Genomic DNA, 12,015 nt, shown 5'->3' on the forward strand with positions numbered 1-12,015 from the left:
TCCCTAGGTCTGTTCTTAGCGCAGTCAAGTAGGTTGCTAAAGAAGATGACTTTTTCATTAAAGATGTGTTTCTTATATGAAGGCCGAGCAGAATGTTGGTAGTGAGAGGTGCACTGTTGAAGAGTACTGTCTCCATATTCTTTCTGACTGTCTGAGCTGTCCTCCCTTCATTCAGATCTGAGTTGAACCAGGATTTCTATTGTACTATTCTTGATTGTTGTAGTTTGAACTGTGCCTCTTTGACAAGAACATCCGTCATCACTGTATTATAGTGGGCGATGAGATTCTCAGCGATGAGAGCGAGAGGTTGATACTGTAGTTGGGCCCGCACCCTGGATTCCAATTCTGTTATTGGGATTTTTTCGATGTTCCTAGATCAGTGTGTAGGTTTGTTGGATGGGGCTGTGTGAGATCTGTGGTGGGTCTTGATATTAAATAGTGTGAGATGGTGATCTGATCAGTCGACAGGTGTGATGGATCAAAGTGATTTTGCTGATTATCGCATCTAGATTGGCGCCTTTACAATGGGCTGGTTCATGCAGAGCTGTTTGATGTCATTTATTTCAAGAAGGTTTACAAGGATACAGACAGTGGTGTCTTCTGAGTAATTCCATTGAATATTGAATTTCCCCAAGAAAACGGCAAGTGAGTCATTTAGGGTGAACCGTGTTACTAGATCAGTAGTTCTTATTCTTCTGAGAAGAGGGTGCGATCCCCAGTTGGGTGGTAGATGCTATGAACTTTGATGGGAGAGGTGCCTTCGGCTGTAAGTTTAACTCCGAACTATTCAAAAGTTGAGTATTTTGAGGTTGTTAAGGTGGCATAATGGATTCCTTTTTTGTGTATGATTGCCAGCAGCGACGGCTCGTGGAGGGAGTTACGGTGGGGCAGGAGGGCGGGGAGGGGGAGGGGCAGGGCGGAGGTTGCTAAAAACCGGCATATGGATAATTGCAGGTAAGTAAACAATTTAATTAATAAAACGAATTTCGTAGCTCGCACTGCATTGCATTTTGCGATACAAGGCGCACTACGAAATTCGTTTTATTAATTAAATTGTTTACTTACCTGCAATTATCCATATGCCGGTTTTTAGCAACCTCCGCCCTGCCCCTCCCCCTCCCCGCCCTCCTGCCCCACCGTAACTCCCTCCACGAGCCGTCGCTGATTGCCAGCCTGCCACCTAATCTCCTGGGTCTGCTCTGTCGAATGAGAGTAGAGCTGGGAGGAATGAACTGGTTTGGAATGGGTGTCGAGTGATCAATAAACCAGGTTTTGGTGAGGAGTGCAATATCTGCTTCTTTATCAAGCAGAGCTTTGGCGATATCTGTGGCATGTTTAGCTGATGATCTGCAACTGATGAGTAGTCCTAGCCCATGTTAGAGGGCTAGGACTATTGTTTGTGGTATGTAGTGTCTGAATGGTGGTGTCTTGAGCAGGTGGTCTAGGCGAGGTGATCTTTCGAGGGACTCTATTTGTGCCAATGATTACTGGAATAGTGGACAAAGGTTTGTGGACCATATGATGTAAGATTCTGTGGCAGATTGGATACAGGGATGAGAGCTCAGTAAGGTCTGTGGAACGCATGACTCAAGGGAATAGTGGTCCAATAGAGGTGCTGGCTGTAAGTTGGAGAACCTATATGGGAAGACAGCTCCTCTCTCCCAGAGGTGTGGTAACGGGTTAACTTGGCCTTGGATCAAAAGGCCCTTTTTTACCTGTGAGATGTCATTGGCTAGTGAATCATTCAAGTTGTTCTATTCAATTCAGGAGCTGGGAAAGTCTGCCAGTGAGGTTCCAGCTCTGAAAGTGGGTGTATACACAGCTGGTCTCGCAGTTAAGGAAGGCGAGTGAGCTGCTTTATAGGCAGAGTCAGTGACATTGAGGTTGGAGAGGCGGACAGTGGTGTGAGCTGAGAAGGGTTTACATGAGTGAAGAGGGGTGAGCCTGTATGGGACTCAGTGCTGCTGTCTTGATTTGAGGCTGGCGTCATCAGGCTCGAGGGGCACATCAGTGACTTTTGTTACCTTTTGATCGTTGGTTAGGGTGGGTGCGATTGGAGTCATTCTAGTGAATACTTGGCCAGGAGTATGTCAAGGGGGGCATCACGTTTGCTTAGTGAGTCAGAGGGCACAGCAAAGGTGCGTGACGAGTCCGCGGAGTCAGAGTGGCATGAAGGCTCGGGTGTGGCAGTAAGAGGTAGAGGGGAGATTGGGGGGTAGGCCATGTTGTGTTAATGTAGTGATAAGTGACAGGAAGTGACAGTCAAAGATGGTGAGGTTATGGTCTGTAGCCTGTCCCTCTAAAGGTTAGGGAGGGGGCTGTGGTGAGTTTAGTTTCGTAGGGGATTTTGATTGATTTGGTAACTTGTAGGTAGAGAAGGAAGACGTCACTCCACTTTTCAGGGCATTTTGAGTAGAAGACGGAGTTGGTTTTCTTGTTGCCATTGCTCACGCTATAGCAGGCATTGGCTATTCGTTTTTAAAGAAGTTGTTTGAGTAGGCTTTCTTTGAACTTCTTTTTTGTATTATTAGAGATTTTTAGGATAGCTGATGCTCTATGAGTTAGGGCCATGTCTCTTGAGTGCAGTGTGGAGGGGTTTAGGGAGGGGCATAGTTGGAGAGAATGAAAAGTCTGGTCGTCCAGCAAATCTAGGGGCCTCATTTATGAAAAGTGACGCATCGCTGCGTGAAAACAGCGATGCGTCACTTTTCACTGCGCACTCCTTGCGACACCAATGATGCGTCATACATTAAATATGAGTCGAGAAAACATGCTATTAGCAATGTTTTGCTTCATTGGGCTGAAATATCCAGCGATAGCGGCGAAATGCGTGAATATCGCTGAGAATACAGCGATATTCACGCATTAGCGACAAAATGCTCTTAGCCATGTTATCCACCTCCCATTGGATAACATGGCTAAGAACTTGTCTGGGCAGGTGTTAGTGTTTGGAGATTTTCGCACTTAGCGCAAATATTTCCAACGCTACGCCTGCCTTGCTAATATGCAATAGCGACGTTAGCCACTGTCTATAAGTTTCGGTCTTGTACCCATGATGTTCCAGGAAAAGATACTTAGTGGCTTATTCACAAGCCCTTGTGTCAAATTTACGCCTCATTTGCGTCACTTTTTGTGGTGCTGAGATGGCGTAAGTACTGCCCCACGTTGCTCCATATTTACGAAGTGACGCATCTAGGCAGTTGCGTCACTTTTAAAAGCCCTGCGCTGCATTATACCTGCATCAGGTATAATGTATGCCGGGTGGGTGTTCCCCCGCATCAAAGACTCGTAGAAGTGGTGCAGTGAAATCTATAAGATTTCAGTGAGCCAATTCCTCATACATGTCTCACAGAGGGTGTAAGGGTGACGCAGTGCTATATTAATAGCCCACCCCCTTGCATTTCTGGAGTTGTGTCACGCTTTCGACACAACTCCAGCAATTCATCAGTTTTGCGCCGCGAGATACTTCAGTGATACTGCTGTATCTGTCATTTCTTGGGACATGATGCGATATAAAGTAAATATGATGCATCGATTGTGTCGCAAGGAAGGCGCACTGGGAAGTGTTGCACCGCTACTTTGTCACAACAAAGCAAAACTTCTCATAAATAAGGCCCTTAGTGTGTCTTCTTTCGGGGTGCTTATTGTTTGATTAATTGGTATATGTGTTTTGGAGTTTTAAATGCTGACGCTAGCCAGTGCCATTGACTTTCTCCCATTGCTGTATCTTTCGGTTTGATATCAATACCAGTTGAACCTCAGGTATTCTGCAAAATCAAGCACGCAGGGGTGTGAATGTTCTGTCTTTGTTCCAGGTTTGTCAGGGGAACTGGGTAATGCTGTGACATGGGTTTCATTAGTGATACTTCCCACGATTCAAACTGATCCTTTACACGATTAATTTGGTTGACCATTTCCTCCGATGTTTGGGTTATCTCTGAGTGTCTGTCCAATTCGTTGAGCAGAAACCAGACTGATAGTCGATCTGTTGTTTAATGTGGTGTAGATTTGGTATCTCAGCTAACACTCTCATCATGTACCTATTTTTTGTGTGTCTGCTGACCTCTCGACTTGTATTGGGGGGGTTAAAACAATTTGCCAGGTGCCAGTGTCCATGACTGACAGGTGGAACAGAGCTCTGAAGGTTTATGCAATGTTTCCCTTATGTAATTCTGCATTTGCCTTTTGTTTTTAATTCTCACATTGGGGCATATTACCAAGCCCGCCAGAAATGCGTTAGCAACTTTTTAAAGTCTCTAACGCATTTTTTTTCACATCGCACTATTACCAATACGTCTCTAACCTGAGACGTATTCTTGACGTTATCTATCGCCTCGCGCTGGGGGCGATAGATAATGCTAATGGGATGCAGGGTGGGCGTTCCCACGTCCAACCACATGTAAAATGTGGTTGGAGGTGTTAAGACCCTATTATCAAGGCAGGCGTTGCTCTGATCAGGTGTTAGGCATTGTTAACATGGGGCTGTGGATCATAACTCTGAATCCACCCCACCCATATTATCAAGGCACACATTAGCGCATGAAAACAACGTTTGTTTTCATGCGCTAATGTTCGATATCGCAGACTATCGCCGGATTTAATTTCGCCTACGTGGTGCGCGTTGATAATTACGCGCTATCACGGCGAAAAAATCCGGCGATAGTTGGTGATATGGAAATGTGCAATGTGCGTATTTTAAAGCACATCTTGTTAATATGCCCCACATTCTTTGTACTAGCTGTTCTTGGTTTGCTACTGTCGGCTAGAGGAGGGGTAGTGTTGCTTCCTAATAAGGGGCACGTGATCAGGATGGTCCTGCCTGCCAGGGCTGTTGTTATGATGCGTTCAGATTTGTTTGTGTTGTTATTATTTCAGGAGAGCGTTGGTATTGTTAGAACGGCAACTGATTTATTACTGGTGGGTCTGGCCCTTTCCAAGTAATTTCATTCCAAACAGTTTCCGGTGGGTATATTTAATCTGTCAAGCTGTTGGATTCTGTCTGGGCCGTTTGTATTCTTTGATGTCATTTCTTCCTCTGCACCTTGTTCATCGGGGTCGATGTCTCCAATTTCAATGTATCTGACTGATCCCTTGTGATCCCTATTCTGGCTCTGTTTTTGGTATCTTAGGAAGGGGAGTTTGTTTACCTGTCACTTGATTACTTTTTTCCTTCCGGCTTATCTTTGCCGCGTCAGAGCTGTCCTTACTTCAGGCCATGTCGGGTGGTTCCTGCACTAATCTGTCAGATGACGCCAGGTATGAGACGTTTGTCGGGGCCTTTGCAGACCTTGTTGCTGGAGAAAATTGATTTTTCTGTGTAATAGTAAACATTGGGTAAAGACTTTTTCTATGTTCCACTTTTGGCACTGGACAATTGGCATTTCTCCTTGCCTTCCTAGCACATTATTTCAGTCGTTTTGTTAGTGGTTGCGTATTAAAGCCACCTGAATCTCTCAGCGATGTTTGAGGCACCGGGAGAGGGGATCTGTCAAGAATGCCGCAGTCGGTTCCCTACTAGGGCTATTCCGTAGCTTTTTTCCTTTTTTGTCTCATTTTGTTGCTCTACTGTTTGTTGATTTTTTGTATTGCTGTTATATTTACTGTTGCCAGCACTTGCTGTTGCATCTTTCTCTGTAGGGAATGTGATTTTTAATATTGTGGGTTCCTCTGGCTTCTCGCCTCGTTCCAAATATCAGATAGAATGACTGGCAGGGTGCTGAATGCGTCAATTATTTGGTCGCATTTACAGCTACCCAGCAGATCTGTACCATTGGTTGGTTGTGTGTAGATGTAATTTTTAAATGGTTGTATTGCAAAGGTTTTAATTAACTATGCAAATAAAATGTACTTACTTACTTACTTGATTGGTTGTGCCACAGCGAGCTGTTGGGTTACTATTTCTATTCTGGCGATGTGAGTTGCCGTGATATTCATGCGATCGATCTGGAGGTCAAGTTTGCCGGATTGCATGTTTAATACGGATATAGATGATTGCAGAATGTTTTGTAAGGAGGAGTGTGAAGATGAGATGTTCTCTGTATTAACTCGATTATAGTGCTCCTTGCATTGGTGAGTTTTTTGCGCTCCAAAGTTGTGGTTGTTCTGCTATACTGACAATGTACTAGGTTATTTCCCAGTTTGAGTACCGGATTGATCCTGGATTGGAGTACATTATTAATTTTGGAACAGTCTTTTGAATCAATATGAGTTTGTGTTGAAGAGTGACTGGAAATTTCTATTATCGAGGAGATTACCTGATGTTTTACTGTATCAGTTAAATTTATTGAATAAACTAAGGTGTCGATTATGATGGCGGTGAATCTGTATCCTCCGGGCCGGTGGAAGCCACAGCCGGCATGGAGGATGCGGATTTACCGCTGTGGATCTGCAAAACACCCACCGCCAGATTAGGATGGCGGTGGGAGCAGCAGCGGACGGCAGGTCCATCTGCCGCTGATCCACGGGTGTTGGCCGCAATTTGATGGCAGTGTCTGCAAGACACCGCCAGCTAAATTACGATGGGTTTGTAAACATGCCTTTCCGCTGCGGAATTTCTGCCGTGGAAAAGCATGTGGACATTAGCTTCTGGGGACCCCAGGATGTCGGGGGGTGGGGGTGCACATGCCTGCATTTGCATGTACAAAGCGGCAGGCACCACGCAGTGCCTGCCGCTTTGTGCATGCAAATGCAAAGCATGCATATTTAACCTTGCAGCAGGTGCTGCTTCAAGCAATGTTAAATATACAGGATGTGACCGCCAGGGTGGTGGTCACATCCGAATCCCAATGGAGGGAACGCCCCTGCCCCTGGGGACGGTCCCTCCACCTCGGGAGTGGCGGACGGACGCAAATCCGTCCGCCATTCCTTTCGACCACTTTATTCAGACTATATGATTGACTTAAGGTTTCTGCTTGCTGGGTGGTGCAAGCTGCTTTAATGTTTGTTTGATTAATTGTTTTAATCTGCAGGACTTTTACAAGGTCCACATTATCCATTATTAATGTGGAATGAAGCCAAGAGGCTTCCAGTTCATCCTTTTCTGATCTAGTAATATTACAAGGCGATCTACCATGTTCTGGGAGTTGGCTCGAATCTAATGTTTGATCCTTATTTGGGGTAGAATGTTGACGTCCAAAACTTTCAACCTTGCCTTAGACTGGGGGGCATATTATCAAGAAACAGCGTTAACATTATCGCTGCTTTAGCAGTAAAAAACTGCAGCTAAAGCGGCGATAATGGACTTGATAATGCGCCGTAGAGAATTCCCATAGAACCCATGTTATGGTGTGAACCTAGGCTTCTATGGGCATTCTCTACGGCGTATTATCAAGCCCATTATCGCCGCTTTAGCTGCAGTTTTCTGCTGCTAAAGCGGCAATAATATTAACGCTGTGCTCTATAATATGCCCCTGGGTTTCCTGATGGAATGACTTTTCAGCTGCTAATGTGGATGGATGTTTACCTAGTTCTAATTCCTTCTTGCAGCTGCTCAAAGTATGCATCTCCACCTGAACAGTCATTTTATTGTTTCTTAGTTTGTGGCTCTTTGTTTGATTTTCATTACTTACAGCCTCTTTTATATCGGACCTTGGTTGCTGATCCACATGCTTTTTTAATAGGTTTGTTTTTTGCGGCACATGGTTGGTCGGCAAGCCCTTTATACTTTCGGTTTCTGAGAAGATGGCTGCCATTAGATCCTTTTGAAAAGAAAATGTTCCTATGTTTGCATGTATATTTTGGAAATATATAGGTTTCCTTGATACCTATTTTACAATTTTTTATATTTTACCAAATGAATTGCAATATACCCGGTACACAATGAAAAAACATTGCAAGATGCAGCTCAGTTATTGGCTTTGGGTTCCCCGGGTTCTTGGTGAACCTACACTACCTATATCTCCTCGCAATCAGAAGGGTCCAGGGGACATAACCGTATATTGCTTTAAAAAACCTGCTATACATAGAAGAAGTTACAGCTGAAAACATTGGCACAAATGGCTGATTTTTCAACTCAATTTTGAAGCATGAATTATTCCAAATAGCCTAAACAAAGCTTAGCAAGGAGGGGAGGAGGCCTAGCAGCGATGGGATTAAAATGACTTGTTTAACATCTCACCTCATTTGTATTTCCTTTTAACAATACTTTTGCTTTGTATTTATTAAAACACTTGTGACAACACATCCATAATTAGTAATTAGCATAATGTTTTTATGTTTACAGGAGCTGCACTGAACTATTTATCAGTATTGTTTGTATCAGCACGTATTCGGGTTTTCCTTCTTACGTTGTCACGGGCACTGCATATTGAATCTAACCACTCCACATCTTATCATGGTGTTTGGGTTCATCCTCTACCTTAGTATATTGATTGAGTGTGCAACGTGTGTCCATGCTAGACCTCTCATGATTCATTGTTGGAGGTTCTGATGTCCTCCATTGATGTGCGATGTCTCTCATTCAGGTGATCGGCCCCAGTATTCGGAATATTTTTTCTAATGAGTGAAATCTTCTTCATCTACTATATTAAACAGCTGTTTTTGGGGTGAGCTCAAGGGGAAGAACCAGGACCATATTTGAATCACTTAGTAATGCTTGCCAAAAAGGTTGGAGGAATCTAATTGACCATATGGTGTGTAGGTAGTTCCTAATCTCAGTTTTGCATCTAAGGCATGTGAGGCGGGACTTTGCAGATGCCATGACAGTTAGAGAGCAATTTTGCTCTTTCATTTGTAGCAGTGCATTATAATCATGGGTAGTTCGCACCTACACATAACCCTTTATTGTTCTAACTTAGCCCGTTAGCAATTAAGCTGTAATAATGTGAAAGGTGACATGTTAGGAATATATATGATATAAAAGTGTAGAAATTAATATTGCAGCTACGTATATATAGCTGAAAACCTTAACGTGTAGAATTCGCATATGCTGCGGACAAGAATTTACGTATTTGATGTGCTATTGTAATGTGTTATTTAGAAATGCTCAGTAAATAGTGTTCACAAGTTTTTTGCCATTTCTTATGTTGACCTATGTCGGTAGGCCTGAATTGTATTTTCCCTCTGGAGGCTCTTGCATTAGACTTACTAATGCATTTCATGTGAATGTTGGATTTGTTCTTTTTCACATTTTTGTTGCAGTTGGAGAATTCATCCTTGTTAGTTAGAATAATGTCTTTGTTTTAGAAGTTAAGTTTAGGGAGGAGAGAATACATTGAACTGCGATACTGATAATAAAGAACTGTTGTACTTTCTCATCAGAGAGAGCCTGCGAATCAAGGTCATCTCGCCAAGGCCTGGCATCATCGCTGCCGTGTGGAAAGTTACCTACAAGAGGTGGGTTGACTGGATGGTGTGATGCCAAAATGCATCTTGTGATACTACCTGAAAAGTGAAGTATTTTAGTTAGGGTCAGCGTCCGGGGACTTCTGTCTTGCCTTGAGAAAGGGAGCACCTTAGAATGAGCTCTGTAGCTTTATAGTACTTGAACCCATCTAATGTGAAGAGACTTCTTAGAAAGGCTTCACATGCTGACACCTTTATGGATCTTGCCTGGGAAAATGCTAAGTAGGGATGTCACGTTAGTGGTAGTGACTAATGCTTTATACTTAAGAACCTCCAATGAAGGGGAATATTGATGCTGGTGCTATTATTTACTGTGTCCTGATTCTGGAACTGATTATTCTGTGCATGCTGCACCGTCTTAATTTCACCCGTAGGTTCGGCTTTGCATTAGTTCCAATGTACATATATACCCTCATCTTAAGGTGCTTGTATATCTAACTGCTCTTGGCTTTATAATGTAAGAAATCTATTCGGGAGTCTGTGATTCTTAGGAGTCCTAATTCATTGGAACGGTAATAAATGATTGGCTGATGATTTTCCTCCCCTCCACTCTTCTATGCTGACATAAAAATCAGCAGAGGGTTCCAGAGTAAATCTAGAACGTGGAATCCGGCTACTTCATAAGCATGGGGGTAGGACAAATTTGATGTGAATAACTGAATTGGATGAAGCAGTATCTGATGGAGGTGGCATACTCTTTTGGGGCGATAATCACAAACATCTAGTCTTCTTTGCTAGTGGTCCCAAATCTTCCTCCAAGTTGGTATAAGCTTGGGAATGTATCCAGTGTATTCATTATTATGGAGTAATGTAGTGTTGACATTGGCTGTTTTTGGGGAAAAGGAGAAATGGTAACTTTAGCCGCTAGTAGACTAAATTCTAGGGGGCAGATTTACAATAACTGTCGCATCCCTCCATATCAGCAGGGATGCGCCAGTTATTGTGCGCCACTGCTCCGCCTGTATCAATGCGCCGCATTTACAATGCGGCGCACCATGGGGCAAAAATGGCACAGATGCGTCACACATCTGTGCTGTAAAGGCGGCACATTGCTGGAGTTGCGTCGCAAGCGCGATGCAGCTCCAGAAAGGTTCTGATGTGCCCTATCTTCACATTGCTGCGTCAATCCTTACACCTGCTTCAAGCACGCACAGGGTCTTGACGCAGCATGGCCTTAAATGTGACTGAGTGAAATCTTGTTGAAACGCCTCCCGCGCCGGAACGCCTACATGTGGCACAGGGCTTTACAACGTGACGCATCTCCCTGATGCAAAAACAACAATTGATGGACAGAATGCAGAACAATGTCATACATTCACCTAAGTACAGATATCTGGGCCTAAATCCATCGTTTTTTTGCACTCCATACCACCCCAGTTCAGACATGGCCATATGCAAATCAGCCTTGACCCTGTGCCTCATGGGAACAGTCCAGCCTGAACTGCCAAGCCATGTCTTTCCTGGACAGGAATCAAGCATCCTAGGACTGGTTTCCTGCTATCAGCCGTCTTCAGCCAGGTTAGCTTGACTCCAGTGGTGTGGAGAGCATGGGACTCACGTCTGAGCATACTCATCCCACTCGGGATGACAAACGTAAAAACAACAATTGATGGACAGAATGCAGAACAATGTCATACTATCACCCCAGTACAGAGATCTGGGCCTAAATCCATCTTTTTTTGCACTCCACACCACCCCAGTTCAGATATGACCATATGCAAATCACCCTTGACCCTGTGCCTCATGGGAACAGTCCAGCCCGAACTGCCAAGCCATGTCTTTCCTGGACCGGAATCAAGCATCCTAGGACCGATTTCTGGCTATCAGCCGTCTTCAGCCAGGTTAGCTTGACTCCAGTGGTGTGGGGAGCATGGGACTCATGTCTGAGCATACCCATCCCACTCGGGGCGACAAATGCAAAAACAACAATTGATGGACAGAATGCAGAACAATGTCATACATTCATCCCAGTACAGAAATCTGGGCCTAAATCCATCGTTTTTTTGCACTCCACACCACCCCAGTTCAGACATGACCATATGCAAATCAGCCTTGACCCTGTGCCTCATGGGAACAGTCCAGCTCGAACTGCCAAGCCATGTTTTTCCTGGACCGGAATCAAGCATCCTAGGACCGGTTTCTGGCTATAAGCCATCTTCAGCCAGGTTAGCTTGACTCCAGTGGTGTGGAGAGCATGGGACTCACGTCTGAGCATACCCAACCCACTCGGGGTGAAAAATGCAAAAACAACAATTGATAGACAGAATGCAAAACAATGTCATTCATTCACCCCGGTACAGAGATCTGGGCCTAAATCCTTTGTTTTTTTGCACTCCACACCACCTCAGTTCAAACATGACCACATGCAAATCAGCCTTGACCCAGTGCCTCATGGGAACAGTCCAGTCCGAACTGCCAAGCCATGTCTTTCCTGGACCGGAATCAAGCATCCTAGGACCGGTTTCTGGCTGTCAGCCATCTTCAGCCAGGTTAGCGTGACTCCATTGGTGTGGAGAGCATGGGACTCACATCTGAGCATACCCATCCCACTCGGGGTGACAAATGCAAAAGCAACAATTGATGGACAGAATGAAGAACAATGTCATACATTCACCCCAGTACAGAGATCTGGGCCTAAATCCATCGTTTAGTTGCACTCCACACCACCCCAGT

Source organism: Lissotriton vulgaris, chromosome 8, assembly GCF_964263255.1.
Source record: "Lissotriton vulgaris chromosome 8, aLisVul1.2, whole genome shotgun sequence".
NCBI classification, from domain to species: Eukaryota; Metazoa; Chordata; class Amphibia; order Caudata; family Salamandridae; genus Lissotriton; species Lissotriton vulgaris.